Source organism: Chiloscyllium plagiosum, unplaced genomic scaffold (genome assembly GCF_037043375.1).
Source record: "Chiloscyllium plagiosum isolate Xiang-an unplaced genomic scaffold, Cpla_swu_hap1 HiC_scaffold_14, whole genome shotgun sequence".
In the NCBI taxonomy this organism is placed as follows: Eukaryota; Metazoa; Chordata; class Chondrichthyes; order Orectolobiformes; family Hemiscylliidae; genus Chiloscyllium; species Chiloscyllium plagiosum.
Window position 1 is genome coordinate 92,973,977 of NW_028270152.1, and position 22,425 is coordinate 92,996,401.

Here is a 22,425-nt window from a genome sequence, read left to right on the forward strand (position 1 = left end):
TTACTCTCAGCAAATTCACATCATCAGGGAAACTTCCATATGGACGCAACTCAGTTTTACCTGGTGTCACGCCACATGATCTATTCATCTGTTCCACCATCCCATGAAACCCCGCCTTGTCTTTCTAATGGCGTTATGCCGCTGTACTTCGTTGGCTTCCTTTCCATTCTTTTTTGTTTCCCAGTAGACGCTGTCCATTCTTCCTGACGTCTTTTGATTCCAGTCATCGGCATCCATGTCTTTTATCATCTCTTTTATATTCCAGGGAAGTCCATCTTGAGAAAGAATGCTGTTCCAATGCAACAAATGAAAACCCGCTCGAATGGTGTATACTGTCATTACCAGTATAGGGAAGATGGGAGTTAGTTCAGTTACAGGTGAATCGGTTGGTTGTCACACAATGGATCAACCATTGACTGGGAAATGTTTGTTTTTCTTCACTTTTCTCCCCTCTCTGAACATGTGCTAAAACAACACAGTAAGGTATCATAGAATGCCGACAGTTAAGAAACTGGCCATTTGATGCAACAAATTCACACCGATCCTCCAAGGATTAACCCTCACAGAACAATTCCTTACCCTATTACTCTTCATTTGTTCCTGAATAAGGCACCTTACTGACAGTCGACCCATTTGGATTCATGCCATGTCTCAGGCTTTGTGAGGCAGCAGTGCTAACCAGTGAGCCATCTTGCGGCCCTGCAGCAATATTTCAAGGCACATGCGGACGCGTGTAAAATGCGTTTCCTGTCAAAGATGCTCCGCTTTTGTTGTTGTCTTTATCAGGAACAATAATCCTGCTTCCCTGACCAGGCAATGAACCCAAGCCACAGCGGAGATAGTGCTGAATTTTAAACACTAGCTGACATTTAGGACGGCAATTGTATCTTCTCTTAACAACATAGTTTTTTCTTTCCTGCGATGAGACGTTTCTTCCAAAATACTATTCGTGACACCGAGATTTTACAGCACAGAATAATGCATTATGTCAATCCCATCCATCCGTTCTCATTTCCAGCTTCCAGTAGCCCGCAGTCTGACTTCTGAAGTTTTCATCTCAAAGAGACGTTCCCTGCAAAGGTTTACTCTCAAATGAAGAAGCGAATGAGACTGAAGTCAGATACCATTAAATTTGATCATGAGCTGCGGGAGAACTGACCGCATTTTCAACCAAAGAGGGAAATATGCAGATACATCTTGTGAGAATGACAAAGGCCTTAGGAGAGGCCAACATTCAGAAAATGAGGAATTGAACTGTTGGCCTCTTCTTTCTTCACTTCGGGCTTGAAAACCCGATTCTGTTTGCATACGCAAAGGGGTAAACCGGCAGGCGACTGTCCTTCGAGGACTGGCATCGTCGTGAATAATTAGTACATGCTAATCGTTGAATTCTCCACCTGTTGAGGTAGCCTGGCGAGCTGTGTTCTTCCAGCCTCCTACCTGTTTCATTTGGATTCCAGCAGATTCCTGCCTCTACATAAGGAATGGAAGCATTCAGCCGCTTCGCTGTATGTTTTTCTCCCCCACTATTTCACCATTACTTTACTGCTTCGTCTGTATCACGTTGTTCTTCCGGCTAAACTAGAACATTCTTGGCATCAGATGCTTGTCGTCCTTATGTTCCTCGAAGTAGAAACACAGATGGGGATTTCAAAAGTCAAGCAGATGAGGCCTGGTCCGTGAGGAAAATCACTTCACGATGTTCTCTCAGAAATAATTCCAAGCAACACGGAAAATGCTTCTGTGAATGTTTGTTGCAACAGTTGTAAACAAATTCAGCAAGGTCCAAGGGAGATTCGAACACACGGCAAATGGTTGATAAAACCAACGCCCTAGCCTCTGAGCTATAGAGCCACAGGCGAGACAAAACGCCTCTTTTCTGACTAACAGAAAATGATGAACTCTAGCACAGCAAATTCCGTCGTCCGAGGTTCGTGATGCAAGCTTCGTTTTCTGTTTTAAAATACGACTTGAAACCCATTCCTTTGATCACTTGTTTGATATAACACTTTGCCAGCTTCCCAAAATCTCATAATGTGACCGGGATCAAAATTTGTTTAAACTCCCTCCAGAGGAACAGCTTTGAAGTTTCCATTATGTGAAAGGCACGATGTAGTATTGATAGCAATTAATTGCCCTTCATTTCAACAAAGATTACAGCTTTTCTTCTTCTGTTGTTGACTAATTGGTTTCCTATAGCATTGTGCGATTTACGTTGTGAAGAGATTTCACAATTTATGACCTTGGTAGATGAAGTTTAGGCACCAAACGTGGAACAGTTCAAATCGAACATACACCGGAGATTGGAATTGCAGGCTATGCAGGTATCTGAGACGACGTTTTAAAACAAAAACTTGGGTGTCGTGTTCACTGGCTGGGTTGGCATTTATTGATCAACACAAATTGCTCTTGAGTGGGCTGGAGGAAATGACAGTGATAGACAGAGCGAAGACAGTCAAGAGATTTGCAGAAATGATAAAAACGTTGGAATTTAGCTGCCCAGTAATGGGTGAACAACCCTTGTTGTTAATACTCGCACGTGCAGCAGAGTTGTTGAAAGATCTCAGGACTACATCTTTGGGTGAATAACCCGCAATCCCTGCCCTTCCAGCATGTGGCAGCCCGTGTGGAAAGATAAAGCTGCGAAGGCCTCATTGCACGTTTGGAAAAATGTGCAGTGGTAAAAATATCATTCAGGTCAGGAACAATGGAACACTGAACAGAACGCAAGTGCACCCTTGAATAGATGCAGAGGGAGTTAGGCCAGAGCCGAGGGGGAATTTGAGAGGACGGATGGAAGTGTGTTACCACCGTTTAATCCAAACGAATGGATGAGAGTTTGAGCTGCAGAAGAGCGGAGACGTGGAGGAGTTAATGATGTTAATGAGGTGCAAGTAGGCTGACATGGTGACGATGGCGATATGTGGTTGAAAGCACAAAACGCGGTGAAGGATATCACTATGGTTATGACATGACTCGTTCAGACTCAGACAGTTGCAAGTGGGAAGATTGAGTTAGCGGCGAGGCATTTTCTCCTCGCACATGGTCAATGATGCTTTCCAGCTCATCTCATCCAATTGCCGCAACTCCACTTTCAAAACCCATCCCTCCAACAAGGACAGAGCTCCCTTATCCATCACCTTAAATTCCAGCAACCTCCGCAGACATCATGTCATTCTCCGACAGTTCCACCACCTGTAAATGAACCCCACCAGCTAAGATGTGTTTCCCTCCCCACCCCTATCCGCTTTCTATAAAGATCATTCCCTCTACGACTCCCTTGTCAAGTGCAAGCCACCCTCCCCTCCCCCCCCCCCCCCCATTCTCATTCCAACACGGGATTTGCAAAACCTCCACCCATACCTCCACTCTGTCGCAGGCCCCAAAGGAGCCTTCCACATCCATTAGAGTTTTACCTGCACTTCCATGCATGTCATTGAATGTATCCATTGCTTCTGATGCAGTCATCCGACATTGCAGAAACAAGATACCTAATTACAGTTCGGTTCAGAAAACATCCCAGGACACCCTTAACAAACAACATCACTGACCAGACGCCGAACTCTCCCTCCAAATCAGCCAAGTTCATGCAGGTCCTGGGTTTCCATTGCTCTCATGAACTGTCCTATGTATCAATCTTCCTTCCCACCTATCCGCTCCGCACTGCTCTGCGACCAATCACCACGACACCCACCTCCATCCACCTATCACACTCTCAGCTACCATGCCCCAGCCCCATCCACTCCAATTTGTCTCTCTACCCCCTGGGTTTGCAAGCTTATTTCCTGATTATGGCTCTTGCCCAAAACGTCGATTCTCCGACTCCTTGAATGCTGCTTGCCCTGCTGTGCTTTTCCAGCAGCACAGTTTCGACTCGGGAGCGAGGCAGTGGATTTTAATTTCGGACTGAAGACAGAGGCCTCAGCTTTGCCATGATGCAATTGTAAGAAATGTCTGCTCCAACAGAACTGCATGTCAGACAAGGCAGGACAGCGTTTGACCTGGAAGGAACAGGGAGGTTATCGTGTTTATATCCACCTGCAGATCTATTTGTTCTCTGTGGTGGATGCTGTGTGCATGAAAGATTCTGACGAAATTCTGGTCACATTCTAAGTGTCGAAAATCCCTCACCCTCAGACCATCTCTTAGAAAGTATTCAGAGTCTTGTCAAAGTTGCTTTCCCACTCTCATTTTTGGATAGCATCAATTTCGCAGGATATTAGAAGGGAAAGATTTACAAACCAAGCTCTCCGCTGTGATCTGATAAAGTCGCACATTTTATCACAAATAGAACTTGATCAGATAGAGAACATGAAAGGACAAAAAAAAACCCTGGTTACAGTGAGAGAGAAATCGTTCTCTTATTGTGTGCGTGGACAATGGTTCTACCCATCAGCAGAGCTCACAAACCACAATTGCATTCATACTAAGGAAAGTCTATGGAAATGTGCGTATTCATTTCCTTGTCTGAGCTGAATTCCCATGGAGGCAAAGATTCCAGGAAAAAGCGATTCACCTGCTCAGAGTGTGGAAAGGGATTCACACTGTCTCTGACCTGCTGCAGCACCTACTCGTTCAAAATGAGGAGAAACCATTTCAAAGTCTGGACTGCGGAAAATGCTTTAAAACGTCCAGCACAACGCTCATTCTAATTAGAAACCTTTCATCTCGCCAGACTTTGGAAAATGTTATCAAACCTCTGTGTGCTTCATCTCTGAGAAATATGCTCACATGAATGAGAGACCTTTAAGAATTCTGGAGACGTGACGTCTGATCTACGTGCTCACCCGGGAGGAGAGACATCTTCGTTTCCAAATCGATGGGACCTACTGTAAAAGTCCGAGTAACCGGATGGCTCATCACCTTTCTCACAATATTAACGTGTCTTTCTAAATGCCCTGACTGCAGGAAGTGCTGCACAAGTTCCTGGAGACGAACGTGTCATCAACGTGTTCTCACTGTGGAAAGACATTATTCACTCTAAAACTTCCAGGGGGCAGTTTATCATTAACGTCTTCACATTGAAGAGAGACCTATTAAATGTATAGTCTGTGGGATGTGCTTAACAGTCTGTAGAACTGATGTCCCTTCGACATTTTCACAATGTGAGAGACGTTTCAAGTGTAGTTATTCTAGGAATAGGTTCAAGCGTTTATCTCAACTCTCATACACCAGCAAGTTTGCAGTGGGCAGAAAGCATTTACTTGCTCCATGTGAGAAACACAGTTAGCTCACTCATCGACCCTGCTGAGACAAAAGAGGGATCCCACTCAGGGAAAGAATTCACTCACTCATCGACCCTGCTGAGACAGTTCAGAGACTACATATCTCAACAGCGATTTAACCTTGTTGTTCATCATATTCAGATCTGAACGCAAACTTTTGATATTCTGGATAAAAATCAAATAAATCAGCTTTGTATTAAATTCATTGTCAAATGTCATTGGAAGGATGGGTTTACCGAGTACCTGAAGCATCGGCACAGGTTCTCAAGGGGAAATAATGTCTGACAAATATATCAGACATCTGTGAGGAGGTAATGAGCAAGTAAGACGAAGTCTACCCTGTAGAGGTGACCAGCTGGAATTTCCAAAAGGCTTTTGGCGAGGTGCAGTATGACAAACTGATCAATAATGGGCAACTTCTACTTTAGACGACGGCGTGTTTGGAGTTTCCACATCATCTCCGTTTCTGCCTGGATTTCCTCCCCAGAAGAAAGATGCGTCGGTGACGTTCTTTGGCCATGTGGAATGCAGAGTTACAGGAATTGGGTAGAGGTGTGAGTTTGGGTATGATGTCCGTTGCAGGATTAAAGGAATCTTCCTGGGCCGAATGGCCTGTTTCCACATTGCAGGTATTATATTAGGACAAGGTTGATCGCAGGGATTAAGGCTTTTGTCCTATGAATTTCTTTTTTTAAAAAAAGGTCATAATTTCCATATAAACATATGATTTCAATTGAATCTGTTGAACGATATAAGGAGTAGATGGACACTCTTAAAGAGGACATCATAAAGGTCAAGCGAGAATGTCAGATCGCCTTAGCACGTAAAGTTAAGGATATAACCTAAAGAGATTCCACAAGTACATTAAGAACAAGAGACGAAATAGGACCACTTTAAGATGAAAGAGCTCACTTTTGTTTTTAACCTCAGCAGATGGAGAGATATATAATGTTCACTTTGTGGAGAACGAAATGGACCCTACAACTCGTGGCTATTACGGAGACATGGCTAGAGCAGGGACAGGATTGGCTGTTGCAGGTTCCAGGATTTAAATGTTTTAGTCGGGTCAGAGGTAGGGGTAAAAGACGGGGAGGTGTGGCATTGCTTGTCAAAGATAGTATTACAGTGGTGGAAAGGACGATGGATGAGGACTTGCCATCTGAGGTATTTTGGGCTGAGGGTAGGAATAGGAAAGGTGAGGTCACCCTGTTAGGAGTCTTTTACAGGCCTCCTAATAGTCCTAGAATCATTGAAGAAAGGATAGGGAAGGTGATTCAGGAGATGAGTGACAGTAATAGGGTGGCTGTTATGGGGGACTTTAACTTTCCTGATATTGATTGGGAAAGCTGTAGCTCAAGTTCGTTAGATGGGTCAGTGTTTGTTCAATGTGTGCAGGAGAGTTTCCTGACACAATATGTAGACAGGCCAACAAGGGGTGAGGCCATACTGGATTTGCTTCTGGGTAACGAACCAGGCCAGGTGTTAGAATTAGAGGTAGGTGAGCACTTTGGGGATAGTGACGATAATTCGGTGATTTTTACTCTCGTGATGGAGAGGGATAAGTGTGTACTACAGGGCAAGAGTTATAGCTGGGGTCAGGGAAATTATGATGCGGTGAGGCATGACTTAGGATGTGTGGCTTGGAAAAGTAGACTCCAAGGCAAGAGTGTGAATGATATGTGGAGCTTGTTCAAGGAGCAACTATTGAGTGTCCTTGATAATTATGTTCCTGTCAGGCAGGGAGGAAAGGGTCGTGCGAGGGAGCCGTGGTTTAATAAGGAATTGGAATCCCTTGTTAAATGGAAGAGGGCGGCCTATCTCAAGATGAGACGTGAAGGTTCAATTGGGGCGATTGAGAGTTATAGGGTAGCCAGGAAGGACCTGAAGAGAGAGCTAAGAGCAGCAAGGAGGTGACATGAAAGGTCCTTAGTCGGTAGGATTAGGGAAAACCCTAAGGCTTTCTATAGGTATGTTAGGAATAAAAGAATGACTAGGGTAGGAATAGGTCCAGTCAAGGATAGTAGTGGGAAGTTGCGTGTGGACGCGGAAGAGATTGGGGAGACACTGAATGAATACTTTTCTTCAGTATTTACTCAGGAACAGGGCATTGTCGTCGATGTGAATACTGAGTCACAAATAAGTAGAATGGATGGCTTTGAGGTATGTAGAGAAGAGGTGTTGGAAATCCTGGAAAAGGTGAAAATAGATAAGTCCCCTGGGCCTGATGGCATTTATCCTAGGATTCTCTGGGAAGCAAGGGAGGAGATTGCAGAGCCATTGGCCTTGATTTTTATGTCCTCTTTGTCTACAGGAGTAGTGCCAGAAGACTGGAGGATAGCAAATGTGGTACCCTTGTTCAAAAAGGGGAGTAGGGATAACCCTAGTAACTATAGGCCGGTGAGTCTCACTTCTGTTGTGGGCAAAGTCTTAGAGAGAATTGTAAGGGATAGGATTTATGCACATCTGGATAGGAATAATGTGATCAAGGATAGTCAGCATGGTTTTGTGAAGGGCAGGTCGTGCCTCACAAACCTTACTGAATTCTTTGAAAAGGTGACGAAGGAGGTTGATGAGGGGAAAGCGGTAGATGTGGTATATATGGATTTTAGTAAGGCGTTTGATAAGGTTCCCCATGGTAGGCTACTGCAGAAAATACGGAGATATGGCATTGAGGGTGAGTTGGAGGTTTGGATTAGGAATTGGCTGGATGGAAGAAGACAGAGGGTAGTAGTTGATGGCAAAGTTTCTTCATGGAGTGCCGTCACTAGCGGTGTTCCGCAAGGATCTGTTTTGGGACCATTGCTGTTTGTCATTTTTATAAATGACCTGGAAGAGGGGTTTAAAGGTTGGGTGAGCAAGTTTGCGGATGATACGAAAGTCGGAGGAGTTGTTGACAGTGAGGAAGGATGTGGCAGGTTACAGCAGGTTATAGAGAAGCTGCAGAGCTGGGCAGAAAGGTGGCAGATGGAATTCAATGTAGCTAAGTGTGAGGTGATTCACTTTGGGAAGAATAACAAAAAGAAGGGGTACTGGGCTAATGGTCGGATACTTGGTAGTGTGGATGAGCAGAGGGATCTTGGTGTCCATGTACACAGATCTCTGAAAGTTGCCACCCAGGTAAATAGTGCGGTGAGGAAGGCATATGGCGTACTGGCTTTTATTGGTAGAGGAATTGAGTTCCGGAGTCCTGAGGTCATGATGCAGTTGTATAAGACTCTGGTGCGGCCGCATCTGGAATATTGTGTGCAGGTTTGGTCGCCATACTATAGGAAGGATGTGGAGGCACTGGAACGGGTGCAGAGGAGGTTTACCAGGATGTTGCCTGGTATGGAAGGAAGATCGTATGAGGAAAGACTGAGACACTTGGGGCTGTTTTCATTAGAGAAAAGAAGGTTTAGGGGTGACTTGATTGAGGTGTACAAGATGATTAGGGGGTTAGATAGGGTTGACAGTGTGAACCTTTTCCCGCGTATGGAGTCGGGTATTACAAGGGGGCATAGCTTTAAATTAAGGGGGGTAGATATAGGACTGAAGTTAGGGGTAGGTTCTTCACTCAGCAAGTCGTAAGTTCATGGAATGCCCTGCCAGTAGCAGTGGTGGTCTCTCCCTCTTTATGGGCATTTAAGCAGGCATTGGATAGGTATATGGAGGATAGTGGGTTAGTACAGGTTAGGTGGGCTTGGATCGGCGCAACATCGTGGGCCAAAAGGCCTGTACTGCGCTGTATTCTTCTATGTTCTATGTTCTTCTAACTAAATATTGATGTTTATAAAGTCGTTTCCTTTGTAAAGGGCAAGTGCTGGAGGACTTGGAAAATATGAAGATGGAATTTTCTCTGGGATTTGATCTCATGTATCCCGGAACTTTGTGGCAAGTTAGGGAATGAAATTGTTGGGCCTTTCGTAGAAATAATTGTGTAAGCTATTAGTATGAGTGAGGCGCCGGAAAAAAACGGGGAGTGGCTAATTTTGTGCTTTTGTTAAGAAAGGGTTACATGGAGAATCCTGGAAACGATAGATCTGTGTTTCTGACAGTGGTCTTAAGTAAGTTGTTGGATGCAATTATAAACGATAGGATTTAAATGCATTTGGAGATACAAGGAATAAATGGGAATAATCTGAATGTTTTTGCGCGAGGGAAGTTGTATCGCACAAACATGACTGAGTTTTCGACGGCATAACTAATATGATTGATCCGGACAAAGTGGTAGATATTGCTCACTTGAACTTTAATAAAACCTTTTTCAATGTTCCACATGTTTGCCTGATTCAATAAGTGAGATCACAGACAGTTTGGTGAGATTTCCAATTCGAAATAAAATTAGATCAACAGCAGGAGGCTGGGAATAGCCGTGGAAAGTAGCTTTCAGACTGGAGGACTTATTACCGATGGTGTCCCACAAGGATCGATGCTGAACCCACATTCATTTTTTCATTTAAATAAATGATTTAGGTGAGAATATAAAAAGCATGGTAAGTAATTTGCAAAATTTGTTGGAAAAGGGACAATAAAATGGTGATGGAAAATTGTGAAGAGATTTTCTCATCAGGTCAATTCCTCTCTCTGTCCTCGAGATTTTAAAGCGTGGGAGAGTGGGGTTGGGGCGGGACAGTGAAGGGCCATCCGTCCATCGTACAGAGCAGGTTATCAGACGTCCATCTATCCTCGTCCCAGTTTGCAGCATTTACCCCATAACTTTGAGTGTTCTGACTTTCCAGGGAAAATGTCAATGTGATTCGCTCTGTGAGCTTAAATGACACAACAATGGTACTGACGGTTGACTGGGTTGCAACACCTTTGAGGAACGTATTCTCATGTTCACACACAGAGGCAGACACGCAGAGACATTCCCCGACAGTGACAGAGTCCTCATCATTATACGCACTCCATGTGCTTTACGTCTGCACGTTTCTCTGGTGAAAGGTGGCTTTAAGTGGAATACAAGCCACTTCTCCAAAAAATGTGAACCGTTGTTGTGAGCTGCGATATGAAGTGGATACTGAGCTGAAATAGACCCACACGCTTCGCATGTGTAACTTTCAGTAACACAAATCCTACCAAATCAAGGCATCTTCCTCCTGGGATCTGACAGGATAGCGCCTAGCAAACATTCCTCACTAAAACTGCTGACACACGGCAAACTCTAAACACTTTCACGTCTCGTCTCGTCTCGTTCTGTTTCTGTCCCTGTCACACCTCCAGATTCCTCTTCTTGTCTCGTCCCGAGAGCAATGAGCTGTTGGATACAAATACAGACACATTGAGAAAGTGATCTTTATTTCAAAAGCAGAATCAGGGAATGTAAGCTGCGAGGGCTTGCTTAACGGCAGGGCAATAAGGCACCACTGTTTCGTGTCCTGATTATGGTATAGACTGATTCCACCAATAGGCACCATACCAGATATTACCAATTAAAATCTTCCAATGAATACCGTGACTGACAGGAAGTAGTTTCAACCCCTTCCTCGCCGAGGGGCATTTTGCAAACAATGTCCTGTTCCTTCACAAACTGAGTTTTTCTCAGCTGGCCATGGATGCGTCAAGCACAGAAAATGCCATTTGGCCCACTAAGTCTGCACATTCCAATACAATCCCCTGAACTGTTCTTACCTCATTTGGCAGCGCTTTGCTCAAAGGCTCAAACGAATTCAGCAATGTAAGTGTTCGACTATATGGGTCTTTCATGCTTTGGAGGTTTCTGCCTTTTCAATCATGACAGGCGGCTGGTTGCAGATTCCCAAGCTTCCTTATCTGGGTTAAATGCATTTTACTTCATCCTGCGACTTGAATTTCAAACAAAAAAGCAGAGAGCAAACACACTTCTAGTTCACTCTCGACTCTCAATCACAGTCAGCAAAATGCTTAACTGCATGAGAAACTCACAGTGGATTTAACGCCCATCGCCTCAATCACTTGGCCACACCTGCCAATTACGCTATTAAACTGGTTTCAAATTCTCCCTCCTTGTGGAGCTGAGGGACAGGCAATCATTGCTAGGTTTGTTTAAATTGAATCACCACAGCTTCGACAGGGTAAAATGTCAGGATATGTTTGGTCTGTGTAATCAATCTCGATATTTCAAATTATCATTCGTTTAAAGGCAAAGACAGAGATTGCAGGAGAAACTAAGCATGTCTGGCAGCATCTGGAGATAGAGAAACAGAGACAATGATTCAGAGCTTCTTCAGGAGTTTCTCAGAACTCTGTTTTTCTCACCGGGTCTTCCATTCCTGTCGAGATCCTTGAGCAGTTTTTTTTTTGTTTTTTGTCAGAGATTCCCAGCATTCGCAACACTTTACTAGCCATTAAACAATAACGAAACACATTTGTCGTTCCTCACTGGATAGCTTTTCCGATTGGGAGCATATTCCCGAACCTACTAAAAACACGAAACTGCACAGCAAAGGAGTTGGATGGATAAGAACAGCGACTACTCCATGCATGGGAACACCCTATCGGTTAACAGCCGAACTATAGAATTAATTGCTCCACAGAGACTGGGGTGTTCCTTGTAGCAAGCCCCTTGCAGGATCTCATAAAGAAGACTTTTAGTGAATTCAAGAGTTCGCCTGCCCTTCATAGAATGACAATTGCCCTCGATTGGTTTGATGTTTCCAAAATGAATTCTGGGGCTTTCGTTGTGGAAACTGGGAACAGTCTGATCCCACGCCTTGCCGACATAGTCATGTCACCGGGAACCAGCTCTCCTAAAACCGGGAGCTGCTCCCTTCGTGCCTCATGACGAACAAATTCCTGAACACGGTAAAACCCCGGAATTGTGCAGCTGAAGAAAAAAGGATGGGGTGATTGTCACTCCCTTCCTGGGTCGTGGGAGAACAGCACCTGTTAGGGAAGAGCCGAACGCACTGACTAACATCGCCACAGAGACTGATGAGCCAACGGCGTCAATGATCTCCGAATGCAAGCTTTAGTCTGCTCCTCCCCCATGGAAAATACTCCTTAATTAGCTTTACCTTTCGAAAATGAATCCTTAAAAAGTCATTCTGAAAACATGGGAATAGTCTGCTCCCACCCTCGAAAGACACCACCATGACTCCAGGAACCAGTTCTCCAACCGGGACAGTGTCTCTTTCAGCCTTTCAGTGTCTTGTCTGTGACTGTGTCTTCTCATTGTCCCGCAGCTGAAATGGGATTTGACGTCCTGACGTGCAGGAACGAGAATCTTTTCAATGTCACAGATCAGTTCATGTCCGGAGAGCATCAGAGTCAAAGCACTGGCCTCCACAAGCACGGAAAGATTTCTAACCTGTCTCTGCTCAGTCGAACAGTTCATCGTTCATTCGCCTCTGGATCCCCTTCCCAAGGAATATATAAAGATTCAAAAAACTCGAGACGGGGATTTCTGCATTGCTTCTTGACAGTTTCCCCACCTGCCAATTGGCAACACTTTCCAAGAATCTCTTCACAACCCTCTGCTTTGCAGTATGTCCAGAGATAAATAAATCTCACTTTGTGGTGAGATTCCCGACTCTGGGAATGTTTTGTTGAGAGCAAAGAAGTTTAATGGGAGATTTCTTGGGAATGTTTATAATGATGTGGGCGAAAGCGGTGTGGATGGGCGCGTTGATGGTCAGGAGGAACTGCTGCCCCTGACCAGGGCAACTGACCAAAGGATGAGGAGTGAAGACGTTTAATGGAAAACACAACTTGTATTAAATAAACATAGTGAAACCTACATATACACCATGTGTTTGTTATTATCTGTGGATAGAGGAACAGAGCTAACGTTTTGAGTCAGATCCGTTTTTCGTTCAGAACACAAGTTTCCTGCATGTCTACAATTGAGCATACCTGAGAAAATGTCGAGTTGTTGAGACGGGTTTTCTGGAATTGCAGGGATAACTCCCATTGATGAGAGATAGAGTGGATGGGAAGGATCGATTTCCATGAGCAGAGAGATTAAAAATACGGCAATGGTCGAGTACCAAAGATGTTCTTGTATTTTTACAGCGCCGTTTAGCACCACTTCTGTCACAGGCACTGAAGTAACTTTGAAGTAGATGTGTCATTGTCAAAACTAAAGTGCTAATCAGGGCAGTTTGTTCAACCAGAGGTCAAAAAAGAGCCCTCAGAACTGGCCTTAGCGACGCCAGTGAGATTATGCTTTACTTTAAGCGTTTGTTCCTCTCTGGTTTATATCTAGAATAGTGCAGGACTGGAGGTTCTAATCTCAGGGGAAGGTGTTACCCACGAAGACACAGATGAGGAGGATGTTCTCAGTTCAGAGGGTAGCAAGTATGTAGAAGTATTTACAGCAGATGTCTGGCAAGTCTCAGTATATTTAAGCATTCAATTATCTCTCTATTAATAGCATGGAGCAAGTGGTAGAGTGAAATGTGCACAAATGTGCTGACAATTCACACTCGTGGGAGCGCATATAATGTTGAGAACGTGGCATTTCGCACAGGCATATAGATAGGTTGGATGAATGGGGAATAACTTGTCAGATGCAGTTTCATGTTGTCATTATGAGGTCATGCACTTTGGTCGGAGAAGTCAAAAGAAAGAACACTATTAAAACCGAGAGAAAGTAGAAGAAACGTGTGAGACAGAGGAATCTCATGCCTGACACAAACATGTTTAGTATCATATTCTTTCCCTAACAAGATGGATGGCTTCCTTTCCGAATGCTCACAATGAAAGAGATGGTTTCCAAGGAAAGTAAAAGACCTTGAAACAAATAGCCTAATCGAAAACAAAGGAAAGAATTGAGTCGTTCCAATGGAAAACTTTGATGCTTATGGCTCTCTACAATTTGTTTATAATGGAGCTGGAAGTGGTAATTGGGGGAGCTGGGGAGTGAAAATCAGGTCACCCATGATTACTGTCATCCTTCGTCTGTCTTCCTCATTTTTTGTATGTTTTATTTCGCATTGTGGTTACTGTGAGTGCGCTTGTAAACAACCCCGCTGGTGTGTTGTTTCCCAGACAGTTCTTCAACACGACTCGTAAGAATTCAACATTCTTTTCTCCTTAATCTAGGTAATCTCTAAACACTGTGCAACCAGAACATCGACATTTTCCACGCCTGTCTGCCTTCTTGCAAGATCAATTGTTTCATCACTGTGCTCCTGTTGGACAAATCAAGAACGACCCAAACTGCATCATTTACATCGAGGCTGCGAGCGCAGATAACTGCAGCCGCTCCCCAGAGTCCTGGCAACTGTGTGATCACAGAAGCCCACATTGAACAGCCAGCAAACTCAAAATAATTACAGTGCCAGAGGCCGTGCCAGGAACGGCACCTGAGAAACAACAAAAACACTCTTTTGAGCTCCGGAACTGGTTATAGTTCTCAATCAGCAATCGAAGTTTACATTGGTTATATCAACTGATCTCTTACTCAAGGAACCAACAACTGCTGCAAACGGAGGAGAAAACGAGGACTTTACATACTGGACATCAGAGTCTAGAGTGCGGTGCTGGAAAACACAGCAGATCAGGCAGCATCTGAGGAGCAGGAGAATCGATGTTTTGGGCATGTGCCTGATGACTTTCTCATGCCAGAAACGTCCATTCTCCTGCTTCTTGGATGCTGCCTAACCTGCTGTACATTTCCAGCAACACCGTTTCCATTGCTGCAGACTGTCATACAATCCAAGCTTCCAGCCGCAGAATCTGCAACACTCAGTGTAATGAGTCAACCTATTGAGGACACCTGACAGTGCTGTTTAGTGTCAAGTAGATCTTCATGAATGCGTGTCGTGAATTGTCTGTCCTGTGTAATGTTCCCTGCTCTCACTACGTGCAATATTGTTTGACCATATTTGTATTGTACATGATGGGTATTGGGTCCAAAGTTCTGGTGTGTTGTTGTCTAAATGTGGCTTTTGGTTTATATTCTCTAATAAATCCGAGTAGTCAAAGGCTGTCCGTTCCGAGACATTTTTCCTTGATGTGTTGGGTCTTGGCATGCCCTCCTAACGTTGTTTGTCTGCAAGGAATTTGCGGGAATATCTATTGTTGCAAAGTATTTCTGGAGGATCCAGTAAACACCACAATCAGTTGTACAGAATGGCAATGCACAGACATGACGAGGTCAACAAATTCGACCAGAACAACACAAAAATAATTGGACAATAGTGGGCAGCCAGAGATTTTGTAGAATGACGAGACTCATCCAATGACTCCATCCAAGAACATGTTGACCTGGACGTAACATACCGGACCTGCAATGAACGACAAGAAGCAGCGACTGAAAGCAGTGGGAAGGACATCACACCAATTCGAAACGCTACAGGACGCAGAGCTTCATAAGAGTCTCATCAGCCTTGAGGATGTCACCGAGAAAGGGCAAGAAACTGTTGCAAATCAACTTCCCAACACTAGCGAACATCCACACACCATCTGCAAACTTCACTGGAACTACAAATCTTTACACAAACCTTGAAACCCTGAAACAGTCAGGACCGCCCCAGCGGGAAAATGAACCCTTGCATCCCACATGACAGCTGAGGATACGAAACGCCATACTCCAGTGGACGTCAGAGCGAACTGCTCTTGCAAGCTACTTGTGCGTGCTCTTGTCAAAATAACTGTTTGATTCTCCTCATTCAATTTTTCATCGTTTGACGTTGTGTGCCTTTAGCATTACAAATTTACATCTGTATATCTCTGAATTTTCTGAGAATTTCTGCCATTCCAACACTTAGAGACAGTGAGTTCCAGATTCCAACCACTCGTTGTCTGATAAAGTTTTTTATGTGCAGTTACCCAAACCTTTTTACTCTTATCTTCAATCTATGGCTCCTTGGTGATTGATCCCTCCATCAAATGTTTCGTTAAGTGTACATAATCCATACCGCTCATCATTTCCTACATCTCAGTACTGTCTCTTCTCAATTTCCCAAGCTTTCAGAAAAACAACGCCAGTCTGTCTAAACTCTTTAATAGTTGAAGTTCTTCAATCCAGATCATATATTGGCAAATCACTTCTGCATCGGTTCCACAGCTGTCATATCACTGCTGTAATGTGAATTACAAAATTGTACACAATACTCTATCGAGAGATGAATGATGACTTGAAATAAATGTGGGTAGACAAGAGATATTGGTCTTTTCCAATAAAGTCATTCGTTCGATACTGTTCTGTGCCCTTTTCATGAACCCAATGCTCCAATGATCTCTGATCCATGCAAATAAAACACTATACGTGAGGATTCAAAACCCAATCACATGGTCTGATAGCATTAAGTGGCTTAATGGTCCTGATAGTGATATCGGGGAACGTTCACCTAACAAGAGTGAAAGCTGCAGCACAGACTTAATGATGTCAATGTGAAAGTGAATGTTAATTTTTGCAATGGCCCAGTGACATGGGAGGAGGGATGGAAAGGCGGAATAGTGATTGTTAAAGGGAGAAAAATCTCCGAGATTGGGTGCTGAGAGTGGTGGCTTGAAGCATTAAAACCATCACCTGAGTGAATATTTTCATCTTAAAATTGATTGTGTCCTTTCTGCGTTTGTTTTGCACAGGTTATGTGGAGTAACATGGAACAAATGCGCATTACTGATACTCGGATTTGAATGGAGGTTGTTTGACCACAACGCAGAGGACGAACCACTATTTGATGACATGAAAAAGCACAATACAAAAAGCAATTAATGCAATGGCAGAGATAGTCGAGGAACCGCATCACATGGACAACAGGAAAGCCCACTGAGACTGGATTGAATCGCCACCTTCGATGTCCCCAGTGGCTGTGGAGATTCCATCATTGAGAATGTTGAAGACTGAATTCGAAAGATTTCAATGAAAGATGAAATGTACAGGCGAGAGTACACAAATATTGTTGAAACATCGGTTTCAATAAACATGAAGTTTCACATCGTAACTTTACCCGTACCGTGAGACAAGGAAGAAACTATTATTGCACACTCACATCGCACCGGTTCCCAGGTCTGGACTCAGTGAAACTGTGTACACAGTGGAGAAGATCGGTTTGGAAATTGAGAGTGGGATGAACGAGTGGATATCTACTTTATCTGCCAGTGTCAAAGTCCGTGAGCATGCAGTCCTACTGTGAAGGTAAAGAGGCGCGTGAAACGCCGAGGCTGGGAGCTCCAAACTCGCTCGGAGAAACTTCTGTTGACATGGCCCAGAGGGCTTTGGGTTGTGGCAAAGTCTCCTGAGCTATCTAATCTGAATTGAAATGATTAGATTAGATTCCCTGCAGGATGTAAACAGGCCCTTCGGACCAACATGTTCACAGCAACCCTCCGAAGGACAACCCATCCCAACCCTATGTTTACACCTGCCTAATGAACCGAAAATTATGGACAATGTAGCATGGCCAATTCACGTGATGTGCACATCTTTTAGATTGTGGGGGGTTCCGGAGTACACGGAGGAAACACACACAGACACATAGAGAACGTGTAAGCTCCACACAGACAGTCGCCCGAGGCTGGAATCGGACCTGGGACCCGGGTGCTATGAGGCAGCCGTGTTAACCAATGAGCCACTGTGCCACACACTTGCTCATTGAATCGGCGCCCGCAGCCCTCCATAGCAAATATCTGCAAAGAATCACCATTCTCTGACTGAAGATATTCCTCCAAGTCTCATTTCCATATTGTCATCGCTTCACTTTGTCTCTGTGCCCTTCGGTTCTTGCGTGTCATAGTGGGTGAAACATCTTTGCCACATTGGCTCTGCACAGGCCGCTTAGCACTCTGTAAATTTCAAATAAATCGAGTCATTGACCCAGACATCATTGAAATAGACCGCTGTTCCAAACAGTCCATGCTATCATTTACTGAAACAAACATAGTACCAACTACGTGTACTGGGCCCATATCTCTGTTAACATGTGCTATTCCTGCACTTATCTAAGTGTCTTTTAAATGTTGTAACTTTATCCATTTTCCTCCTTCCTCTAGAACTTTGCACAGAAAACATACCGTGTAAAGTAAAGCAAAGTGAACCTCATGTCTTTTTATGACCTTTGTCCTCACAACTTAAAATACGCCCTGAAATACCCTAAAGAAGGAAAGGACCGTTGCAGTTGAGCTAATCTGTACTCCTCAGGATTTTAAAAACATTTATACAGTAAACGTTAACTTCCTACGCTCCTTTGAAAGAAGTCCCAGCCTATCCAGCCTACAGCTCAATTCCTTCATTCCTAGCAACATACTGGTAAATCTCTTCTTAACTCTGTCCAGCTTAATATTCTTCTTTGTCTGACTTGGAAACCAGAACATAGACACAATACTATAGAAGATGCCTTGCCAACATCCTGTACAAGCTCAGGATAACGTCCCAACTTCAACACTGAGCAACGCATGAAAGAGTTCTAACAGCATTTTAACGAAGCTGACGATATGTGACACGACTTCCAAAGTCCATTCCATGACCTATTCACGTGTCTATTGCGCAGGACTATTCAAAGCAGGACTTGTAAATGTACAAGTGCTACATCCCTTTATAACTCAAACTGCAGTACCTTAGATTTATCCAAGGTAATTTCTTTTTACCATCCATTTAATCATATACCCGAATGATCAATGTCTGTTTAAAATTTCTATAACCTCAGATAACCTTCTTCTCTGTCTACTGTACCACCATGGAGAGTTTTTTTTAGATTAGATTACATTACAGTGTGGAAACAGGCCCTTCGGCCTAACAAGTCCACACCACCCGCCGAAGCGAAACCCACCCATACCCCTACATTTACCCCTTACCTAACACTACGGGCAATTTAGTATGGCCAATTCACCTGACCCTGCACATCTTTGGACTGTAGGAGGAAACCGAGCACCCTGAGGAGAGTACCTCAGCACAGAAACAGGTCGTTTGGCGCAAACTGGTTCATACTGATCATAATGCCGTCCACATTAACCGCATTTCTCTGTACTTGGACCATATCATTCTAATCCTTTGATATCCATGTACTTGTCCAAATGTCTTTTAAATGTTCTTCATGTACACTCAAAGACTTCTGCTGTCATCTCAAGAAATGCATGTCGCTCATGTTGGTGTCAACCTCAAACTGATTATCCCTGCCTTCCATATTGTCATCTAAAACATTTACATAAGTCACAAACAAAGGAGCCATCGCTGATCCCTGTGGAACACTGCCGGTCACACGCTTCCAGTCTGACAAACAACACACCAAAGCCTCACCCTTTCTCTTGTTGTTCATTGAAATTTGTATCCGATTTGCAAACTCACTGTGAACCACATCTGATCTAACTTTTCTCGTTAGTCTTCCATGTTGAATCTAGTTAAACACTTTCCTAAAGTCTAAGTAAGCAAAGATATTTGTTCTTGCTTCATCACTCCTCTTGCCTACTTGATCAAAACTCTCACAATTTTGTGAGACCCAGTTTCCACCTCACTAAACCATGCTGATAACCCCCTCTATTTCTTGGACTCTGAAAATGCTATCTTCCAAACACACTTCAAAAAACTTGCGAACCACCAATTTCAAACTCACAAACCTGGAGATTCCAGTTTTTTTTCCCCCTGTATCCATTCTTCAATAAGGTCCGTCACTGTCCAGTCATTTTAAATCACACCCATATTTCGAGATGACACAATTATTTCAGCAAGGAGTCTTGCAATTTCCGCGCTTACCTCCCATAATGCTTTGGGATTCAGTACAAACACAGGGTAAACCTCGATGCTAATTGAAACCAGCAACACAGAAAAATATTTACCCCGTGCTGCAATCTGTGAAAATTCGATCGTCAAAACGTTTCGCAAAGGTCACGATTTAAAGGGAAAATATCAACTTTTTTCTTTATGTCTAACAGAGAATGAAAACTAACAACTATTTACAACTAGTTTCTCTTAAACCCATCGTTTACCTTCCACTCCGCAATAATATTTCCGATTCTAAAAGATTCCCAATAATGATTTAAAAAGTAATCATGGTTCAAAACCACTCAGCTTTTTCAAGTCTCATTTTATGGATTTTTCTGGGAAGATTCTCTCCAAGTTTTCCTCGGTGTTTTGCCATGCAAACACATTTCCAGGAAGGTACATTTGTAGGATCTCTTGAGCTGGACGTCTCTGACGCAGTCCTAGCTGTTGAAAATGTCCTGATTTATAACCCAAAACATCGGATTATTTCATTGGCTTTAATGTTATCAAAACGTGAAGTTCACACCTGATTTTGATTTCGGATCTTGATTCATAATTTAAGTTGATGGCAAATCAGCTCTGCTGGCTGTTTCGAACAAATATCACATTGTTCCCTTGGTCAGATCAGGTTGTTCTGTGTCCTTGCAAGCTTTTCAACTCTTTTTTTTTTCACACCACGTTCATAACAATACACCAGTCCAGGGTCTGGAGTTTTATACGGCTTTTACATTTTCTGAGATGTCTAGCAATTATTTTCCTGTAATATGAAATGTTTATCAGTATGTATTTCCATGATTTCTGTAGCCTCCTTAAGTCTAACATATCCTTGGCGAACAGACTTCCCAAACTGAGCTGTTCCACCTTGCTTGAATCCCTCTAAACACTTTCTCTTCATCTAAACGTCCAAATGTCTCATAAAATAATGCAGCAGTACCTCTACGTACCAGTTGCTCTAGCAGTTGATTCCATGTGCAAGCCATCCTCTGTGTGAAAAGGAAGTCTTGTCATTCGGTGTAAATCTTACGAGGTCTGGACTCCCGGATCCAAGGGAAAACGAACTTTGCTTTTCGCCTTATCGAGAGCACTCTTGATTTTATGAATCTCTATAAAGTCATTTTCGACCTCCGATGCTGCAGTACGACAAGGCAAAGCCTGCTCGTTGTATTAAAAATCCAGTCCTGAGAACATGTAGACTCTTTGTTGCATGAGGCCAGAGTCGAATGCAATCCAGCCGCTAGAAACATCACCGAATCTCAAATTATTGATGCTTGGTCAAATAGTTTCGGAAAAGGTATCGTCCTCTTCACATATGGAGAGTGAACATTTGGTCTCGCTGTCTCCACAATAAAAAATGACGTGAAAAATTATTTTAGTGCCTCTTCCATCTGCTGAGCTCAAAAGCAATGTCAACCTCCTTGATCTTTCAGGTAATATTTATCGCGTTGTTCTCTTGCCAGATATGTACTTGTAGACCCTCTATGGATTATCTTCAGCCCTGGCAGATTAAATTATCTCATATCCACTCTTTCCTTCCTGGTCTGCACTTTATTGAAGTCCCTACAAGAAATTCACTTGAACCCTGTTTTCTGTCTGATATAGGATACTCTTTCGTTTTGATTTGTTCCTCAACACCTTTATTCAATAATGGTCACACCTTGTGAGTGTCCAGCCTGACAAATTCAGCTCAGGTTGACAGCATATCTGCCACTGGGAAAATGTTAATCTATGATTAAAGTTGGAATAACAGAGTATTAGAAATGCATTACAGAATAAAATGGATTCCGCATAGCTTTGTGCAGACTAAATCAGACCTAACACGTTTACAAGTATTTTCAGATCATAACAAGCACAATACATAAAGGGGAATGCAGTAAATGGAATATAACTGAATTTCTAAAATTATTCTGAACGGTGTTTTATACGATAGCACTTCACAAGCATAGAAGCATAAACCAACACATTTGGGGGTATGTATTAGTTGAGGATTGGGGAAGAAATGGAGAGGCGAGGTAATGAGGGCATTTTCATGATAGTAAATTGTAACTTGCAGATTCCTGGAGCCAAAAATATTGGTGCCACAGCTGTTGACAACATGTACTAATCATCTGTACAACATAAGTTAATGTACTGTTGCTCAGTTTGGAGGTGACACAAAATAGATATGGAAGCAAGTAATGAGGGCAGCACAGCAACGTTGTGGACGGACAGATTCAGGATAAACAAGCGGACAAAAACGTAGCAGCATATAATATGCAAAAAAAAGAGGTTTATGCGTTTTGGCAGATATAAATATTAAGTGGGGAAATACACAGCACAAAGCATCAGCAACCAGAGCACTTCGCTTCCTTGTACATGAAATATGAAAAGTTAGCATCCAGTTTCAGCAGGTAATCGGGAAGTCAAATAATTTTGTTTCACTTTACTTAAACGGAATGGGGACATATGTTTTTTTTTCAAAATACACATGGCATTAGTCAGATCAGAGCTGGATTAATGTGAACAAATTTAGTCCCGCTATTTTAGGAATAGCAGTTCAGGGAAATTTAACCGAAATCATCCTGGATATGGGAGGATATTCTCGGGAGATGAAAC